Genomic DNA, 21,582 nt, shown 5'->3' with positions numbered 1-21,582 from the left:
CTGTTCCTCTATCTCCCCCTGACTGTTTGGGGGCCTATAGTACACTCCCAGCAAAGTGGGAGTGGTTTATAGACCTCCAAACAGTAAGGCGGAGGTTGGGGATGGCATTAAGAAGGGAAATTAAAGAAGCGTGCAATAAGGGCACAGCAGTCATCATGGATGACTTTAATCTACATATAGATTGGGCCAACCAAATGAGTAACAATACTGTGGAGGAGGAATTCCTGGAGTGTTTACGGGATGGTTTCCTGGACCAATATGTCGAGGAACAAACCAGAGATCAGGCCATCTTAGGCTGGGTATTATGTAACGAGAAAGGATTAATTAGCAATCTTGTTGTACGAGGCCCCTTGGGTCGGAGCGATCATAATATGATCGAATTCTTCATTAAGATGGAGAATGAAGTAGTTGACTCGGAGACTAGGGTCCTCAATTTAAATAAAGGAAACTACGATGGTCTGAGGAGCGAGTTGGGGAGGATTGATTGGGGAATGGCGCTCAAAGGGTTGACGGTGGATAGGCAATGGCAAACATTCAAAGACCGAATGGATGAACTACAGAATTTGTTCATCCCAGTTTGGCATAAAAATAAAAAAGTGACCCAACCGTGGCTAACAAGGGAAATTAGGGATAGCACGAGGTCCAAGGAGAAGGCATATAAATTGGCCAGAAAAAGCAATAATCTTGAGGATTGGGAGCAGTTTAGGATTCAACAAAGGCGGACAAAGGGATTAATTAAGAAAGGGAAAATAGAATATGAGAGTAGGCTTGCAGGGAACACAAAAACTGACTGTAAAAGCTTTTATAGATATGGGAAGAGAAAAAGATTGGTGAAGTCAAACGTAGGTCCCTTGCAGTCAGAATCGGGGGAATTTATAATGGGGAACAAAGAAATGGCAGACCAACTAAATACATATTTTGGTTCTGTCTTCACAAAGGAGGACACAAATAACCTCCCAGAGATGCCGAGAAACATAGGGTCTGATGAAAGGGTGGAACTGAAAGAAATCAGTATTTGCAGGGAAATGGTGTTAGGAAAATTGATGGGACTGAAGGCCGATAAATCCCCAGGGCCTGATAATCTACATCCTAGGGTACTTAAGGAAGTGGCCCTAGAAATAGATGCATTGCTGGTCATCTTCCAGAACTCGATAGACTCTGGAATGGTACCCATGGATTGGCGGGTAGCTAATGTTACCCCACCATTCAAAAAAGGTGATAGAGAAAAGGCGGGGAATTATAGACCGGTAAACTTCACATCGGTAGTGGGGAAAATGCTGGAGTCCATTATAAAAGATGTAATAGCAGAGCACTTGGAAAGCAGTGACTGGATCGGACAAAGTCAACATGGATTTACAAAAGGTAAATCATGCTTGACTAATCTACTGGAATTTTTTGAGGATGTAACTGGTAAAATAGATAAGGGAGAACCAGTGGATGTGGTGTATTTGGACTTTCAGAAGGCTTTCGATAAGGTCCCGCATAAGAGATTAGCGTGCAAAATTAAGGCACATGAGATTGGGGGCAAGGTATTGACTTGGATAGAGAACTGGTTGGCGGACAGAAAGCAAAGAGTTGGCATAAACGGGTCGTTTTCCGAGTGGCAGGCAGTGACTAGTGGGGTACCGCAAGGATCGGTCCTAGGACCCCAGCTGTTCACAATATATATTAATGATCTGGACGAGGGAATTGGATGTAATATCTCCAAATTTGCAAACGACACTAAGCAGGGTGGGAGGGTATGCTGTGAGGAGGATGTCGTGAAACTCCAGTACGATTTGGACAGGTTGGGTGATTGGGCAGAAACATGGCAAATGCACTATGTGGATAAATGTGAGGTTATCCACTTTGGTGGCAAAAACAGGAAGGCAGATTATTTGAATGGCAATAGATTGGGAGAAGGGGAAGTGCAAAGAGACCTGGGTGTTCTTGTGCACCAGTCACTGAAGGTAAGCATGCAGGTGCAGCAGGCGGTTAAGAAGGCAAATGGTATGTTGGCCTTCGTAGCCAAAGTGTTCGAGTACAAGAACAAGGATGTCTTGCTGCAGTTGTACAGGGCCTTGGTGAGACCACACCTTGAGTATTGTATGCAGTTTTGGTCGCCTTACCTGAGGAAGGATGTTCTTGCCATGGAAGGAGTGCAGCGAAGATTCACCAGGCTGATACCTGGGGTGGCAGGAATGACATATGAGGAGAGATTGTGTCGATTGGGCTTATACTCACTGGAGTTTAGAAGATTGAGAGGGGATCTCATTGAAACTTATAAAATTCTGTCAGGCCTGGACAGACTAGATGCAGGAAGGATGTTTCTGATGGCCGGGGAGTCCAGAACCAGGGGTCATAGTCTAAGGATAAGGGGTAAGCCATTTAGGACTGAAATGAGGAGGAATTTCATCACCCAGAGAGTGGTGAACCTGTGGAATTCTCTACCACAGAAGGCAGTGGAAGCCAATTCATTAAATATATTCAAGAAGGAGTTGGATATATTTCTTAAGGCTAAAGGGATATGGGGAGAAGGCAAGGACAGGGTACTGAAATTGGATGATCAGCCATGATCTCATTGAATGGCGGAGCAGGCTCGAGGGGCCGAATGGCCTGCTCCTACCTTCTATGTTTCTATGTATTTATGCCTCCTCGCTGCTGCTGCCAACTCCTCGCAGGTTCTCTTTAGAGCAGAAAATGTTAATTGGGAGATTTAATAGAGGTGTTCAAAATCATGAAGGTGTTTCCATAGAGTAAATAAGGAGCAACTGTACCCACTGACAGAAGGGTCGGTAAACAGAGGAGACGGATTTAATGTAATTGACAAAACACCAGAGGGGAGGTAAGATAAGATTGTTTTTAGGCATCATGTTATGATCTTGAATGCAATGTCTGAATGAGTGATGGGAGCAGAGACAATAGTAACTTTTAAACCTGAATTTGTGAAACACACGAAGGGGAGAACGTTAGCAGTGCTCTGGGCACAGAGCAGGGGAGTGGGTCACATTGGCCTGCTCTTTCAAAGAGCCGGTACAGGCCCGCTGGGCCCAATGGCCTCATTCTGTGCTGTCTGGTCCCAAGTTTCTATGGTATCAACCTCGAACTCTTTGTTCCTAAGCATGTAATAAACGATAAATGTACCTGAATGCTATTTACAGAAGCAGACCTTCAGCGTCTGAAATTGCATTTGGAAGTTTAATTCTGTTAACCAGCAAACGATGACCAAAAATTAATTAAAAAAGGGAGAAAATTGACTGAGTATACTAGCAAGAAACATTTAAAAATTGTAGGAGCTTCTGAAAGTAAGTAAACATGGAGAGTAGCAAAAGTAAGCATTGGTCCCTTAGAGGCTGAGACAGGAGAAATTATAATGGGAAATAAGGAAATGGCAGATTTTAAACAAATATTTTGTATCTGTCTTCACAGTAGAAAACACAAATAACGCACCAAAAATAGCAGGGAACCAAAGGACTAATGAAAGGACTGACATCAATTACTTTAAGTTCCTTCGAGAAAAAAAGTACTCGAGAAACTAATGGGACTAAAAACCGACAAATCCCCAGGACCTGACGGCCGACATCCTAGGGTTCTACAAGAGGTGGCTGAAGAGAGAGTGGATGCATTGGTTGTGATCTTCCAAAATTCCCTAGATTCTGGAACAGTCCCAGCGGATTAGAAGGGAGAAAAAGTAACCCCGCTATTCTAGGAAGGGGGAAGAGAGAAAGCAGGGAACTACAGGCCAGTGAGCCTGGCGTCAGGAAAATGCTGGAATCCATTATTAAGGGAGGGGTAAGAGGGCACTTGGAAAATCATATGATCAGGCGGAGTCAACATGGTTTTATGAAAGAGAAATCATGCTTAACCAATTTATTAGTGTTTTTTGAGGATTCAACTAGCTGGATAGATAATGGGGAACTGGTGGATGTAATATATTTGGATTGCCAAAAATAAATCAAAAAAGGTGACTCAACCGTGGCTAATAAGGGAAATTAGGGATAGCATAAGATCCAAGGAGAGGACATATAAATTGGCCAGAAAAAGCATTAAACCCAAGGATTGGGAGCAGTTTAGGATTCAGCAAAGGAGGACAAAGGGATTAATTAAGAGGGGGAAAATTGAGTATGAGAGTAAGCTTGCAGGGAACATAAAAACTGACTGTAAAAGCTTTTATAGATACGTGAAGAGAAAAAGATTGGTGAAGTCAAGCGTAGGTCCCTTGCATTCAGAATCAGGGGAATTTATAATGGGGAACAAAGAAATGGCAGACCAATTAAATACATACTTTGGTTCTGTCTTCACAGAGGAGGACACAAATAACCTCCCAGAGATGTCGGGGAACATAGGGTCTGATGAGAGGGAGGAACTGAATGAAATCAGTATTTGTAGTGAAATGGTCATGGTGTGGAGATGCCGGAGTTGGACTGGGGTGGACAAATGTAAAAAGTCACACAACACCAGGTTATAGTCCAACAGCTTTATTTGAAATCACAAGCTTTCGGAGCGCTGCTGAAGGAGCAGCGCTCCAAAAGCTTGTGATTTCAAATAAAGCTGTTGGACTATAACCTAGTGAAATGGTGTTAGGGAAACTGAAGGGATTGAAGGCCGATAAATCCCCAGGGCCTGATAATCTACATCCTAGGGTACTTAAGGAAGTGGCCCTAGAAAAAGTAGATGCATTGCTGGTCATCTTCCAAAATTCAATGGACTCTGGAATAGTTCCCATGGACTGGAGGGTAGCTAATGTTACCCCACTATTCAAAAAAGGTGGTAGAGAGAAAACAGGGAATTATAGACCGTTAAGCCTGACATCGGTAGTGGGGAAAATGCTAGAGTCCATTACAAAAGATGTAATAGCAGAGCACTTGGAAAACAGTCATATGATCGGACAAAGTCAACATGGACTTACAAAAGGTAAATCGTGCTTGACTAATCTACTGGAATTTTGAGAGGATGTAACTGGTAGAATAGATAAGGGAGAACCAGTGGATGTGGTGTATTTGGACTTTCAGAAGGCTTTCGATAAGGTCCCACATAAGAGGTTAGCATGTAAAGTTAAGGCACATGGGATTGGGGGCAAGGTACTGACTTGGATAAAGAACTGGTTGGCAGACAGGAAGCAAAAGAGTTGGAATAAACGGCTCTTTTTCCGAGTGGGTATGGGTATGGGTGTAATGTGTAATATATATATTCTATAATATATAAATCGGTCGATCTGTCTGTCTGTCATTCTGTCAGTCAGTCATCGCCTGTGCGTCTGTCGGGCTATGCGCTCGAAAGTTACAGGGCGTACCTACGCGCGCGTTACCTCCAAAGAAAGCTTGCGCTTCCGAGACGGTTTTAAGCGTATTTACGTTTCGGCCGGGCTAAAATTGCGCCCGCGGTATCCCAAAAACATTCAACATTCCGCTCATTAGCATCTCATTATCCGCTCATTAGCGACAGAGTGACCTCGAGGTCGACCAATCGTACAGCGGCTTGCTGCCGCGTGTGGCCAGGCCCTCCTACGGTCGAGTGACGGGACGGTTGACCAATCCTACGCTTTGGTGACCTGATGGTCGACCAATCGGTGCGTGTGTGGGCGGGCCTTATCGTTCTGAACCGAGGTGAGTGGCCGCCATCTTGCTTCCATTCTTTTTCCTGCTTTCTGCGTCTTTCTTTTCAAATATACATTTCCAGCAAAATAAAATTCAATTTATTAAATTCTTTTAAAATAAATCATTCATTTGTAAATATTTTATCTCACCTGAACATTCTTATTCCTACCTTTGCCCGTTTTTTTCTTAGGCCTGAAAGCCTGGGCCTTTCTTGCCCAACCAGGCCCGAGCTAGGTAACTGGGCTGCTGCTAAGCTCCTCACCACCCGCCCCCCCGTCACGTTACCCGGGGCAACGGCGTCAGCCACGGGGGTCAGGGTGCGCGCGCAGCAGGAGCAGGTGAGACTCTGTTCCGCGCTCGGCTCGGGCGTGGGGGGGGGGGCGGGGCTCTCGAGAGTGCGGATCGGGTTACCCCGGCAACGGGAGTGCGGGCTGGCTGGGGCTTGGAGAGCGCGGCTCTCGGCCGGGGGGGGCGGGGCTTGGAGAGCGCGGCTCTCGGCCGGGGGGGGGGGGGGGCTTGGAGAGCGCGGCTCTCGGCCGGGGGGGGCGGGGCTTGGAGAGCGCGGCTCTCGGCTGGGGGGCGGGGCTTGGAGAGCGCGGCTCTCGGCCGGGGGGGGGGGCGGGGCTCGGAGAGCTGTGCTCTCGGCAGTGCGGGGCGGCAGGGTTACCACGGCAACCGGGCGTGGCCGTGCCTGTCTCTCAGCCTCAAGCCCTCCCTCCCCCCCCCGCCCTTTCTTCCCCCCCCCGCCCCCCTTCCCTTCCCACCCCCTCCCTTCTCCCTTCCCCCCTCCCTTCCCCCCGCCCTCCCTTCACCCCCCCTGCCCTCCCTCCCCCCCTTCCCCCCCCCAGTCACGCTTTTTCTCTCTCTCTCTCTCTCTCTCTCTCCCCCCCCTCCCCAGTCGCTCTCTCTCTCTCTCTCCCAGCAACAACATGCCCTCGAAAAAGCCTCGGCACCGCCGGGCACTTCAGCTAGTAAAGCGGCTCTTCTGTCTGTCCCGCTGTCTGTCTGTGTTCTCTATACGTTTGAAAGTTATAGAGCGTACCGACGCGCGCGTCGCCTCAAAAGAAAGCTTGCGATTCCGGACCAGTCATAGGTGTATTTACCTTTCGGCCGGACAAAAACCGCGCCCGCGGTATCCGAAAAACGTTCAGCCTTCCGCTCATTAGCGACCGTGTGACGTCGAGGTCGACCAATCGGACGGCGGGTTCCTTCCTACAGTTGAGTGTCGAGTGACTTGACGATTGACCAATCCTACGCTTCGGTGACCTGACCGGTCGACCAATCACTGCGTGTGTGGGCGGGCCTTATCCTTCTGAACCGAGGTGAGTGGCCGCCATCTTGATTTTTCACGATTTTTTCCCCCACACTTTCAGTGTGTTAGGGAAGTAAGGTAAATATTTGAATTATGTGTTCGGGAATTAATTAACAATTTGAGTTTTATATTGTGTTTAGCAACCCCCCCCCCCTCCTCCTCACCCTCGCGCAGGGGGGAATCGGGGCCTGAAGCTCAAAAAATTTCTCTCTCTCTCTCTCTCTTTCTTCCCTCTCTCTCCTCCTCTTCCCTCTCTCTCCCCTCTTCCCTCTCTGTCTCTCTCTCTACTTCCCCCTCAGGTTTCACGGTGTCGCGGACGGAGCACGGGCGGGCCGGCCGCCCGAAGGTTCCCGCTCGCTAACGGCCGCCAAGCCGCCCTTGCCTGCTCCCCGCGGGCCGCCTCGCGCCGCCCGCACATGCGCCGCCCGCACTGACCGCGCATGCGCCGCCCGCCCGCAGCGGCCATCCATCAGCCGCGCGATACGCGGGGGACCTCAGCTCCGGTCCGTCCCGGCCTCAGAACGGCACCGGACCTCAGGCGCTAGGCAGGGGGAGGGGCCGGAGAGAGGGACAGAGGGGAGTGGGGGAGCAGGGGAGGTGAGGGGAGGGGTGGGGGTGGGCGAGGGGAGGGGGTGGGGGGAGGGAGACAGACGGGGGGAGGGGAGGGAGAGGAGGGATAGGACAGGGAGAGGACATGACAGGGAGAGGGGGGACACACAGGGGCAAGGAGACCAAGAGATATAAATGATCTAGACGACGGAACTAGATGTAATATCTCCAAATTTGCAGATGACACAAAGCTGGGTGGGCGTGTGTGCTGTGAGGAGGATGCCAAGAAACTCCAGTATGATTTGGACAGGTTGGGCGATTGGGCAGAAGCATGGCAGATGCAGTATAATGTGTATAAATGCAAGGTTATCCACTTTGGTGGCAAAAACAGGAAAGCAGATTATCTGAATGGCAATGGATTGGGAGAAGGGGAAGTGCAACGAGACCTGGTTGTCCTTGTGCACCAGTCGCTGAAGGTAAGCATGCAGGTGCAGCAGGCGGTTAAGAAGGCAAATGGTATGTTGGCCTTCGTAGCGAGAGGGTTTGAGTACAGGAACACGGGTGTCCTGCTGCAGTTGTACAGGGCCTTGGTGAGACCACATCATAGTATTGTATGCAGTTTTGGTCACCTTATCTGAGGAAGGGTGTTCTTGCCATGGAGGGAGTGCAGCAAAGATTCACCAGACTGACACCTGGGATGGCAGGAATGACGTATGAGGAGAGATTGGGTCGATTGGGCTTATACTCGCTGGAGTTTAGAAGAATGAGAGGGGATCTCATTGAAACTTATAAAATTCTAACAGGACTAGACAGACTAGATGCTGGAAGGATGTTCCTGATGGTCGGCGGGTCCAGAACCAGGGGTCACAGTCTAAGGATAAGGAGTAAGCCATTTAGGACTGATGAGGAGGAATTTCTTCACCGAGAGTGGTGAACCTGTGGAATTCTCTACCACAGAAGGCAGTAGAGGCCAATTCATTAAATATATTCAAGAAGGAGTTGGATATATTTCTTAAGGCTAAAGGGATCAAGGGGTATGGGGAGAAAGCAGGAACAGGGTACTGAATTTGGATGATCAGCCATGATCTCATTGAATGGCGGAGCAGGCTCGAGGGGCCGAATGGCCTACTCCTGCTCCTATCTTCTATGTTTCTAAAAGGCATTTGATAAGGTGCCACATAAAAGGTTGCTGTGCAAGATAAGGACTCATGGGGTTGAGGGTAATATATTAGCTACAAGGGCAGGTTGCAGAAGCTCGATTTGTTTTCATTAGAGCAAAGGAGGTTGAGGGGTGATTTGATGGAGGTGTACAAGATTATGACGGGTTTGGATAGACTAGACAGGGAAAGGCTGTTCCCACTAATGGATGGTACAAGGACCAGGGGACACCGATTTAAGGTTTTGGGCAAGAGATACGGGGGGGGGGGCGTGATGAGAGTAAAAACCTTTTTACACAGCGAGTGGTGAGGACCTGGAACTCGCTGCCGACGGAAGTGGTGGAAGCGGAGACACTCAATGTTTTCAAGGGGAGACTGGATAGGCACTTGAGGGAAATTAACTTGCAGGGCTACGGGGATAGAGCGGGGGAGTGGGACTGACTGGATTGCTCTACAGAGAGCCGGCACAGACTGGATGGGCCGAATGGCCTCCTTTTGTGCCGTTATGACTATTAGCATTGATAGAGGATTGGTTAACTGACAGAAAACAGAGTGTAGGGATAAACAGGACATTTTCAGCTTGGCAGGCTAGTGGGGTGCCACAAGGATCAGTGCTGGGGCCTCTGCTATTTACAATCTATATTACTGACTTAGATGAAGGGACCGAGTGCAATGTATCCAAGTTTGCTGCTGATACAAAGCTAGGTGGGACAGTAAGCTATGGGGACACAGAGCCTGCAAAGGGATATGGGCAGTCTAAGTGTGTGGGCAGTAAGGTGACAGATGGAACATAATGTGGGGAAATGTGTGCGTATTCACTTTAGTAGGAACAACAGAAAAACAGAACCTTTTTTAAATGGTGAAAAATGATTAAATGTTGGTGTTCAGAGAGATTTAGGTGTTCTCGTACAGGAGACAAAGTTAGCATGCAGGTACAGCGAGCAATTGAGAAGGCGGATGGCATGTTGGCCTTTATTACAAGGGGTTGGAATACAACAGTGAGGAAGTCTTGCTACAATTGGACAGGGCTTTGGTGAAACAACACCAGAGTACCGGGCACAGTTCTGGTCTCACATCGATAAAGGATGGGGCAAAGACAGTCGGGAGAAATGATCTTAGCTCCAAAAATAAAAGTAAATAAATCAGTTTCGGTGGAGCCAAGAAACAGCAAGGGGCAGAAAACATTGGTTGGAGGTGTTTATAGGCCCCCAAACTGTAGTTGTAATGTAGGGCGGCGTATCATTCAGGGAACTAGAGGTGCATGTAGCGAGGGTAATACATTAATCATGGGGGATTTTAAGCTATGTATAGATTGGGAAAACCAAATCTGCGGTAATAGTGTGGGGACATCATCTGAGTCAATGGGACTCTCTCTGACCTTTCTCCCCAGTCCATCTCCAGGGCCAGTGTGTATCTGAGTCAATGGGACTCTCTGACCTTTCTCCCCAGTCCATCTCCAGGACCAGTGTGTATCTGAGTCAATGGGACTCTCTCTGACCTTTCTCCACAGTCCATCTCCAGGACCAGTGTGTATCTGAGTCAATGGGACTCTCTCTGACCTTTCTCCCCAGTCCATCTCCAGGACCAGTGTGTATCTGAGTCAATGGGACTCTCTCTGACCTTTCTCCCCAGTCCATCTCCAGGACCAGTGTGTATCTGAGTCAATGGGACTCTCTGACCTTTCTCCCCAGTCCATCTCCAGGACCAGTGAGTATCTGAGTCAATGGGACTCTCTCTGACCTTTCTCCCCAGTCCATCTCCAGGACCAGTGTGTATCTGAGTCAATGGGACTCTCTCTGACCTTTCTCCCCAGTCCATCTCCAGGACCAGTGAGTATCTGAGTCAATGGGACTCTCTCTGACCTTTCTCCCCAGTCCATCTCCAGGACCAGTGAGTATCTGAGTCAATGGGACTCTCTCTGATCTTTCTCCCCAGTCCATCTCCAGGACCAGTGTGTATCTGAGTCAATGGGTCTCTCTTACCTTTCTCCCCAGTCCATCTCCAGGACCAATGTGTATCTGAGTCAATGGGACTCTCTGACCTTTCTCCCCAGTCCATCTCCAGGACCAGTGTGTATCTGAGTCAATGGGACTCTCTGACCTTTCTCCCCAGTCCATCTCCAGGACCAGTGTGTATCTGAGTCAATGGGACTCTCTCTGACCTTTCTCCCCAGTCCATCTCCAGGACCAGTGTGTATCTGAGTCAATGGGACTCTCTGACCTTTCTCCCCAGTCCATCTCCAGGACCAGTGTGTATCTGAGTCAATGGGACTCTCTCTGACCTTTCTCCCCAGTCCATCTCCAGGACCAGTGAGTATCTGAGTCAATGGGACTCTCTCTGACCTTTCTCCCCAGTCCATCTCCAGGACCAGTGTGTATCTGAGTCAATGGGACTCTCTCTGACCTTTCTCCCCAGTCCATCTCCAGGACCAGTGAGTATCTGAGTCAATGGGACTCTCTCTGACCTTTCTCCCCAGTCTATCTCCAGGACCAGTGTGTATCTGAGTCAATGGGACTCTCTGACCTTTCTCCCCAGTCTATCTCCAGGACCAGTGTGTATCTGAGTCAATGGGACTCTCTCTGACCTTTCTCCCCAGTCCATCTCCAGGACCAGTGTGTATCTGAGTCAATGGGACTCTCTCTCTGACCTTTCTCCCCAGTCCATCTCCAGGACCAATGTGTATCTGAGTCAATGGGACTCTCTGACCTTTCTCCCCAGTCCATCTCCAGGACCAGTGAGTATCTGAGTCAATGGGACTCTCTCTGACCTTTCTCCCCAGTCTATCTCCAGGACCAGTGTGTATCTGAGTCAATGGGACTCTCTGACCTTTCTCCCCAGTCCATCTCCAGGACCAGTGAGTATCTGAGTCAATGGGACTCTCTCTGACCTTTCTCCCCAGTCCATCTCCAGGACCAGTGTGTATCTGAGTCAATGGGACTCTCTCTGACCTTTCTCCCCAGTCCATCTCCAGGACCAGTGTGTATCTGAGTCAATGGGACTCTCTGACCTTTCTCACCAGTCCATCTCCAGGACCAGTGTGTATCTGAGTCAATGGGACTCTCTGACCTTTCTCCCCAGTCCATCTCCAGGACCAGTGAGTATCTGAGTCAATGGGACTCTCTCTGACCTTTCTCCCCAGTCCATCTCCAGGACCAGTGTGTATCTGAGTCAATGGGTCTCTCTTACCTTTCTCCCCAGTCCATCTCCAGGACCAGTGTGTATCTGAGTCAATGGGACTCTCTGACCTTTCTCCCCAGTCCATCTCCAGGACCAGTGTGTATCTGAGTCAATGGGACTCTCTGACCTTTCTCCCCAGTCCATCTCCAGGACCAGTGTGTATCTGAGTCAATGGGACTCTCTGACCTTTCTCCCCAGTCCATCTCCAGGACCAGTGAGTATCTGAGTCAATGGGACTCTCTCTGACCTTTCTCCCCAGTCCATCTCCAGGACCAGTGTGTATCTGAGTCAATGGGACTCTCTCTGACCTTTCTCCCCAGTCCATCTCCAGGACCAGTGTGTATCTGAGTCAATGGGACTCTCTCTGACCTTTCTCCCCAGTCCATCTCCAGGGCCAGTGTGTATCTGAGTCAATGGGACTCTCTCTGACCTTTCTCCCCAGTCCATCTCCAGGACCAGTGTGTATCTGAGTCAATGGGACTCTCTGACCTTTCTCCCCAGTCCATCTCCAGGACCAGTGTGTATCTGAGTCAATGGGACTCTCTCTCTGACCTTTCTCCCCAGTCCATCTCCAGGACCAATGTGTATCTGAGTCAATGGGACTCTCTGACCTTTCTCCCCAGTCCATCTCCAGGACCAGTGTGTATCTGAGTCAATGGGACTCTCTCTGACCTTTCTCCCCAGTCCATCTCCAGGACCAGTGTGTATCTGAGTCAATGGGACTCTCTCTGACCTTTCTCCCCAGTCCATCTCCAGGACCAGTGTGTATCTGAGTCAATGACACTCTCTCTGACCTTTCTCCCCAGTCCATCTCCAGGACCAGTGAGTATCTGAGTCAATGGGACTCTCTGACCTTTCTCCCCAGTCTATCTCCAGGACCAGTGTGTATCTGAGTCAATGGGACTCTCTCTGACATTTCTCCCCAGTCCATCTCCAGGACCAGTGTGTATCTGAGTCAATGGGACTCTCTCTGACCTTTCTCCCCAGTCCATCTCCAGGACCAGTGTGTATCTGAGTCAATGGGACTCTCTCTGACCTTTCTCCCCAGTCCATCTCCAGGACCAGTGTGTATCTGAGTCAATGGGACTCTCTCTGACCTTTCTCCCCAGTCCATCTCCAGGACCAGTGTGTATCTGAGTCAATGGGACTCTCTGACCTTTCTCCCCAGTCCATCTCCAGGACCAGTGTGTATCTGAGTCAATGGGACTCTCTCTGACCTTTCTCCCCTGTCTATCTCCAGGACCAGTGTGTATCTGAGTCAATGGGACTCTCTCTGACCTTTCTCCCCAGTCCATCTCCAGGACCAGTGTGTATCTGAGTCAATGGGACTCTCTCTGACCTTTCTCCCTGTAGTGTATGTAACCGTCTACCTTTAAGAGAACTATTATATGTAACCGTCCACCTTTAAGAGAACTATTTTAGGGGTTGCACTACTTTATTTTGGCTTCTGTATACTGTAATACCGGTAGTGACCACACCGGTATATAAGTGCTGGGTAAGGATTTATTGGGCAGCTTCGCCCTGACCTTCGAATAGTAAAGTCCTGTTAAAAGTTACTTTTGTAGTCTGTGTATTAATTCACTATACAACCCACAGACTTTACAGTGGCGACGAGTTCGATCGTACCCTGCGGCAACAATACTTCTGAAACAGTTAACGAGTGTCGAGAAGAGGCAACCGCCCTCTCGTTTTGCTGAGAGAAAACTCGAGTCTGCAGAGCAAGAAGGAAGGAAGACTTCAAACATGAAGCCTTCCATCAGCAACAGGCACTGATTGTCCCTTCTGCCACGGTGGGGAGTGAGCCGATCAGCACGAGAAGCAAGTCGGCCACGGTGACTGTGAGTAAAGGGAAAATAGAAAAAAATAAACGGAGGATAAGGGCAGTGAACTCGACCACGGTCGAGGGGGAAAGGAGCCGGACAGAAGTCGGGCCCAGAGGCGCTGAGACGGGGCAGCGTGGAGCACGGAAGCCGCGGTACAAGCGGGCTGGGGAGCGTTGTGAGACGGCTAGACCGCGACGGCGAAAAAGGCCGGACAACTACCGCGACCACGAGGCGCTGCGACCGGGATCATAAGGCGCGGGAAGATATAAAAATAAATAAGCCACGGAGAACTCAGCCGCAGCCGGGGAGGAAAGCACCGGACTGCGAGAAGCTGGGAGGCGCGATTGGGGTGAAAAAGGTCGGACAGTGATCGAGGCCACGAGGCGCTGCGAGCGGGATCGTAAGGCGCGGGAAGATAAAAATAAATAAATCGCGGAGAACTCAGCCGCAGCCGGGGAGGGAAACACGGACTGTGAGAGGGCTGGGAGGCGCGATTGGGAGCCCGAGCGAGCGGGAGAGGCAGAGCCCGAGCAAGGAAGACTGAGCGAGATCCAGCCCAGCGGCTGAAACTGCGCCGTCAACGGGTTGTACCCAGCGCCGGTTGCCCTGCCGAGAAAAGGGAACGCACTGAAGCCGACGCGCAGGCTGCGAACCCCGAAAGCCAGCGGCCGTCGCCAGAGGGGAAAGCTTACCCCTCCCGCCAGGGGAAGAAAGCGGGAAGCCGCCAGTAGGCGGAGAAGAAGACAGAAGCGGGAACCGCCATTTTGAAAGTGGGCGGGGAAGGAAGATAAGCGCGGGAAACCGCCATCTTGAAAAGAAAAAAAAAAGTTACAGAAATATTTCGTTGTTGTTCATCAGGAAGAGGTGAAGATGCCTAAGCGTGGTAACATCAACGATTTCAATTCCGAGGTAGAAGATTGGGCCACGTATGTAGAACGTATTGAGATATATTGTGAGGCCAATAAAATAGAGGAGGATGACAAAGCTATAACCTTACTAAACTCGATGGGGGCGAAGACATACGGGCTATTGAAGCATCTTCTAGCACCAGCTAAACCGGCGGATCAGACTTTCGATAATATTGTTGCTGTTCTGAAGGATCACTTGAACCCCACACCGTTGATGTTGGCGGAACGATTCAAATTTTATGCGAGAACGCAACGGAAAGAGGAAAGCAACGCGGAATACTTGGTCGAACTGCGTAGATTAGCGAAATACTGCCAGTTTGGAGGAAATCTGACAGAGGCATTGCGAGACAAGTTCGTGTGCGGGTTGTCGAAGGAAGGAACGCAAAAGCGACTGCTCGAAGAGAACGACCTTACACTTGATAGGGCTGTCCTTATTGCAGCATCACACGAAGCCGCAGCGAAAGGAACTGCGGAAATGCAGCTAAAGGCAGCGGTACTCAGTGTGGATCAAATTACTTCGGGTACAACGAAATGTTATCGTTGTGGGAAGACAACACATGACCAGAACCAATGCTGGTTTAAAAACCAGGAATGTCGAAAATGTGGCAAACTGGGTCACATCGCTAAAGTATGCCGGTCAGGGAAGAAGACCAACAACCAAAAAAAGCCATCACAGGAAAAGTACAACAAAGTACACAAGGTGGCTGAGAAGAGTTCAGACGAACAGAATTCGGATTCAGACCCAAACGGCCAGGAACTGGGTAGTCTGAGAATTCACAATGTGAGTAAGGAAGCTGACCTACAAACTATCTGGGTCATGCTAAAAATAGCTGGAGTCCAAGTGAAAATGGAATTGGACACTGGATCAGCCCTATCAGTCATAAATCGAAGGGATTACAACCGGCTATTCTCACATATACCCTTGAGAGATACCAAGTTCGTATTGCAGACATACACGGGGCATAAAGTATACCCCATGGGAAAGATAAGAGTCAAGGTGAGAGACAGGGGCAAAGAACACCCAGGAATGGACTTATATGTACTACCTGAGGGAGGACCACCACTTCTAGGACGGGAGTGGATCAAGAAAATAGACATGGAATGGCACTACCTAAAAGCAATAACGAGTGAGGACTCGGGGCAGACAATCAGCTCAGACTCTGAAACGGATGACGATAAGACCAGCCCAAGTATGAAAGACAAGTCTAAAATGGACTTGCTGACTAAGGTTGGTAGAATGAATGCGTACATAAAGGCTTATGCTCCAGAGGAGAACAAAGTTTCAGAACAGAATTCCTCTGAACAACAACATAGTTTGACAGAGAATTCTGAGTCTGTTCAAGTTACAGACATATATATTACTGAGGAACATAGAGCTCGAACACAAACTTATTTCAGATTACGACAGCAATTAGAACAATTGAGTTGCCGTCTCGAGCATGAGATGAAAGCAATGAAAAAGTTCTATGATACCGAATGGGAGAATCTGGGAAGACAACAGAAGCAGCTGAGGGAGAAAAGGGAGCAGGAGCACACAAACCGTCTGCACGAGGAGGCCAAACGAATCAAAGCTGATTCGGCTGCTGAAGGTGCGTGCTCTAATCTGGTGGAACAAGATGTGCCGCAACTGAAGGCGCTTGTTAGCAGGTTGCAGGCAGAAAAGGCGGAATTGGTCGACATGACTTCCGAGCTCCTACTGAAGTTGGGTGCAGCATCACCGGACGATTCAATTGTGGAAATTCGAATGGTGGGGGCTGCAGATGATGGCGAAGTAGAAACAGCAAAGGAGCCCCAGGGCAAGGTTCTAAACAGCCCTGCAGCTAATGGAAAATGGATGATGGCAGAAGAGTTAACAGTCAGCCAACTCCTCCAGGGCAAGGTTATAAACAGCCCTGCAGCGAATGGGAAAGGGATGATGGCAGAAGAGTTAACAGTCAGCCAACTCCTTCATATGCTGAAGGATAAGACTCTAAAATGGGAAAAACTTAAACACGAGCCTCAATCTTCAAAGGGAAGGGGTTCGGAGCCCTCAAAAGTTATTGAAAAAGCTGAGGTGGCAACACAGACTGAGAAGTCTGCAGCAGAACAGCCCTTGGATGCCAAAAGTACGCTGACGCACGTCAAGGTAGAACAACAGAATGCTGAAACAGCTATTTCAGTAGAGGGATTGAATAATCCGATCAATCAATCTCCGAATGAAGTTGAAGTATTGAAATCACAAATGAGGTCATTAGTAAAAGACTTGCAGGAAGCCCAGAAAAAGCGGGATGAAGCTGAATGTACGATGAAGTCTTTTCAGGACAGTTGTAGGGATTTGGAACAAAAATCGGCTAACGTCCAGCTGGGTAAGGAGGAAATAGAAGACCCTCTCGCTGGCCTAGCTCAGGACGACACCGAATATTACCATGACCTGTTGAGTGACACTGAATATTACGAGGACCTGGTCTGCCCAGCTTGTGCCGAAAACTCCCAAAGTACAGAAATCAGGATGAATCACTTAAAGTCTAAGGAACATAGGGAGATGGTGGCGTTACAGCTGGCAGCTGACAAGGGAGCCCAGAGAGTCTCCAAGAAGCAGAAAAGGAAAAGGCGAAACAGAAGATGATAACCATCTGAACCATTATCACCTCTACCAGATCACACACGTGGTCCCTCAGAACGGAGCCAAATCAGTTGGGAAGTAGGGGAACTTCCCAAGGCAATCCAACTGTTTTTTTTTTTTTTAAAGTCAGCAATGCTGGTTCAGAAGTTACAGAGTTCAAGCTGTTAAGTTAGGGAAGGACTATTGGACGAGTCACTTCCGCAACGTGAACCGACTACACCACCGGGAACTGCTACACCACGGAGGCGTTGTCCGGACTGAGTCAAGAAGCGCAGGAGACGCCTCCACCGAGACTGAATCTGTGAACTGTTTTCCGCAGAGACTGAATCTGTGAACTGTTTTCCGCAGAGACTATATCTGTAAACTGTTTTACATGAAGTTGAATACATGTATGTTAAATGGGAATAAGTATGTTGTAAGCTAAAAAGGGAGGATTGTAGTGTATGTAACCGTCTACCTTTAAGAGAACTATTATATGTAACCGTCCACCTTTAAGAGAACTATTTTAGGGGTTGCACTACTTTATTTTGGCTTCTGTATACTGTAATACCGGTAGTGACCACACCAGTATATAAGTGCTGGGTAAGGATTTATTGGGCAGATTCGCCCTGACCTTCGAATAGTAAAGTCCTGTTAAAAGTTACTTTTGTAGTCTGTGTATTAATTCACTATACAACCCACAGACTTTACACTCCCCAGTCCATCTCCAGGACCAGTGTGTATCTGAGTCAATGGGACTCTCTCTGACCTTTCTCCACAGTCCATCTCCAGGACCAGTGTGTATCTGAGTCAATGGGACTCTCTGACCTTTCTCCGCAGTCCATCTCCAGGACCAGTGTGTATCTGAGTCAATTGGACTCTCTCTGACCTTTCTCCCCAGTCCATCTCCAGGACCAGTGTGTATCTGAGTCAATGGGACTCTCTCTGACCTTTCTCCCCAGTCCATCTCCAGGACCAGTGTGTATCTGAGTCAATGGGACTCTCTCTGACCTTTCTCCCCAGTCTATCTCCAGGACCAGTGTGTATCTGAGTCAATGGGACTCTCTCTCTGACCTTTCTCCCCAGTCCATCTCCAGGACCAGTGTGTATCTGAGTCAAGGGGACTCTCTCTGACCTTTCTCCCCAGTCTATCTCCAGGACCAGTGAGTATCTGAGTCAATGGGACTCTCTCTGACCTTTCTCCCCAGTCTATCTCCAGGACCAGTGTGTATCTGAGTCAATGGGACTCTCTCTCTGACCTTTCTCCCCAGTCCATCTCCAGGACCAGTGTGTATCTGAGTCAATGGGACTCTCTCTGACCTTTCTCCCCGGTCTATCTCCAGGACCAGTGTGTATCTGAGTCAATGGGACTCTCTCTGACCTTTCTCCCCGGTCCATCTCCAGGACCAGTGTGTATCTGAGTCAATGGGACTCTCTCTGACCTTTCTCCCCAGTCCATCTCCAGGACCAGTGTGTATCTGAGTCAATGGGACTCTCTGACCTTTTTCCCCAGTCCATCTCCAGGACCAGTGTGTATCTGAGTCAATGGGACTCTCTCTGACCTTTCTCCCCAGTCTATCTCCAGGACCAGTGTGTATCTGAGTCAATGGGACTCTCTCTGATCTTTCTCCCCAGTCCATCTCCAGGACCAGTGTGTATCTGAGTCAATGGGACTCTCTCTGACCTTTCTCCCCAGTCCATCTCCAGGACCAGTGTGTATCTGAGTCAATGGGACTCTCTGACCTTTCTCCCCAGTCTATCTCCAGGGCCAGTGTGTATCTGAGTCAATGGGACTCTCTCTGACCTTTCTCCCCAGTCCATCTCCAGGACCAGTGTGTATCTGAGTCAATGGGACTCTCTCTGACCTTTCTCCCTGGTCCATCTCCAGGACCAGTGTGTACAAATACCGGAGAGAGGCGAGGCCCGAGACCACTCGGAGCAGCGAGGAGGAGCCGGGTACAAATACCGGAGAGAGGCGAGGCCCGAGACCACTCGGAGCAGCGGGAGCAGCGAGGAGGAGCCGGGTACAAATACCGGAGAGAGGCGAGGCCCGAGACCACTCGGAGCAGCGGGAGCAGCGAGGAGGAGCCGGGTACAAATACCGGAGAGAGGCGAGGCCCGAGACCACTCGGAGCAGCGGGAGCAGCGAGGAGGAGCCGGGTACAAATACCGGAGAGAGGCGAGGCCCGAGACCACTCGGAGCAGCGGGAGCAGCGAGGAGGAGCCGGGTACAATACCGGAGAGAGGCGAGGCCCGAGACCACTCGGAGCAGCGGGAGCAGCGAGGAGGAGCCGGGTACAAATACCGGAGAGAGGCGAGGCCCGAGACCACTCGGAGCAGCGGGAGCAGCGAGGAGGAGCCGGGTACAATACCGGAGAGAGGCGAGGCCCGAGACCACTCGGAGCAGCGGGTGCAGCGAGGAGGAGCCGGGTACAAATACCGGAGAGAGGCGAGGCACACCAAATCAACAGCAGAGGAGAGAGGTAAAAAGTAATCAGAGTGTGACGTCACCAGGGAGCAGGTAAGTGATTGGTTGGTGAGTATTTCTCTCTTTTCAATACAAGCTTGACTAGTGTTGTGTTAAATTTCTAGGGTCTCTGGTGTAGTGGGGACAGTTGGTAAATAAAGCGCCCTAGAGTATACCTGTAACTGGGATATTGAATAAATTTTTTAATTAATTAAAGGAGTAAGTCATGGCAGGAGAGTTCAGACCCGTGTTCTGCTCCTCTTGCTCCATGTGGGAAGTCAGGGACGCTGCCAGTGTCCCTGGCGACCATGTGTGCGGGAAATGCATCCAGCTGCAGCTACTTGTAGACCGCATTGCGGCGCTCGAGCTGCGGGTGGATGAATTTTGGAGCATGCGCGATGCTGAGAGGCTCGTGGATAGCACGTTTAGCGAGTTGTTCACGCCTCAGGGTAGGGCTGCACAGAGGGTGACCATCAGGCGGAGCAACAGAGGCAGGCAGGAAGTGCAGGGAACCCCTGCAGGCATCCCCCTTTCAAACAAGTATACCAAGTTGGATACTGTTGAGGGGGATGACTCACCAGGGGAAGGCAGCAGCGGCCACCTTCCTGGCACCAGGGGCGCTTCTGCTGCTCAGAAAGGGAGGAAAAAGAGTGGGAGAGCAATAGTGGTAGGGGATTCTATCGTAAGGGGAACAGATAGGCGTTTCTGTGGCCGCAAACGTGACTCCAGGATGGTTTGTTGCCTCCCTGGGGCCAGGGTCTGGGATGTCACTGAGCGGCTACAGGGCATTCTTAAGGGGGAGGGTGAGCAGGCAGAGGTCGTGGTCCACCTTGGGACCAACGACATAGGAAGGAAGGGGGATGAGGTCCTGCATCAAGAATTTAGGGAGCTAGGTAACAGATTAAAGAGCAGGACCTCGAAGGTTGTAATCTCTGGATTACTCCCAGTGCCACGTGCTAGTAAGTATAGGAATGGGAGGATAGAGCAGATGAATGCGTGGCTAAAGAGTTGGTGTAGGGGGGAGGGTTTTACTTTCCTGGATCACTGGGCCTGCTTCTGGGAAAGGTGGGACTTGTACAAGTCGGACGGGTTGCACCTGAACCAGAGCGGGACAAATATCCTTGCGGGGAGGTTTGCTAGCACTGTTGGGGGGGGTTTAAACTAACTTGGCAGGGGGATGGGATACAGAGGGGAGCTGAAATAGGGGGTGATGTGCTGCCAATTATAGAGAAAAAAACAAGTCAGCTTGGTAGACAGGGCAAATATATAAGGGCAAGGCTGGATGGCATCTATTTTAATGCAAGGAGTCTTGCAAATAAGGTGGATGAACTGAAGGTGTTGATAAACACATGGGAGTATGATTTTGTTGCTATCACGGAGACATGGTTGAGGGAGGGGCAAGACTGGCAGCTCAATATTCCGGGGTACAGAATCTTCAGGCGAGACAGAGGGGGAGGTATAAGAGGAGGGGGTGTCGCAATATTAATTAAGGAGTCAATTACTGCAGTAAGGAGGGATGATATATTAGCAGGTTCGTCTAATGAGGCCATATGGGTGGAGCTTAAAAACAAAAAGGGGGCAAGCACTTTGTTTGGAGGCCTATAGTACACTCCCAGCAGTCAGGGGGAGATAGAGGAACAGATATGTAGGCAAATCTCAGAGAAATGTGCAAATAATAGGGTAATAATAATGGGGGATTTCAACTTCCCCAATATTAACTGGGATAGTCAGAGTGTGAAAGGCTCAGAGGGTGTAGAATTCTTAAAGTGCATCCAGGAGAGCTTTTTGAGCCAGCATGTAGAAAGTCCTACAAGAGAGGGGGCGGTACTGGACCTAATTCTAGGGAATGTGGCCAGCCAAGTGGAAAAAGTGCTAGTAGGTGAGCACTTTGGTGATAGTGACCATAATAAGGTAAGATTTAAGGTGGTCATGGAAAAGGACAGGGATGGGCCGGAAATAAAGGTTCTAAATTGGGGGAAGGCCGATTTTAATAGGATAAGGCAGGATCTGGCCAAAATGGACTGGGATCAGC

General features: G+C 49.6%; 2 protein-coding genes across 3 annotated transcripts in view; both read right to left on the bottom strand.

The window, feature by feature from the left end:
• The window catches only part of LOC147084224 (NACHT, LRR and PYD domains-containing protein 3-like), a 299,061-nt gene that overhangs the window by 250,568 nt on the left and 26,911 nt on the right, over positions 1-21,582 (bottom strand). The window lies entirely within an intron of this gene.
• The window catches only part of LOC147084213 (uncharacterized), a 746,547-nt gene continuing 727,584 nt past the window's right edge, over positions 2,620-21,582 (bottom strand). The window contains exon 3 of the transcript XR_015075847.1: positions 2,620-2,665. The gene's annotated coding sequence lies outside the window, so the exon portion shown is untranslated. The remainder of the gene's footprint in view (positions 2,666-21,582) is intronic.

This window comes from Somniosus microcephalus, unplaced genomic scaffold (genome assembly GCF_052327205.1).
Source record: "Somniosus microcephalus isolate GS21.2 unplaced genomic scaffold, FLI_Smic_1.0 unresolved_chr9, whole genome shotgun sequence".
NCBI lineage: Eukaryota > Metazoa > Chordata > Chondrichthyes > Squaliformes > Somniosidae > Somniosus > Somniosus microcephalus.
This window is presented reverse-complemented; position numbering and strand designations above follow the sequence as displayed.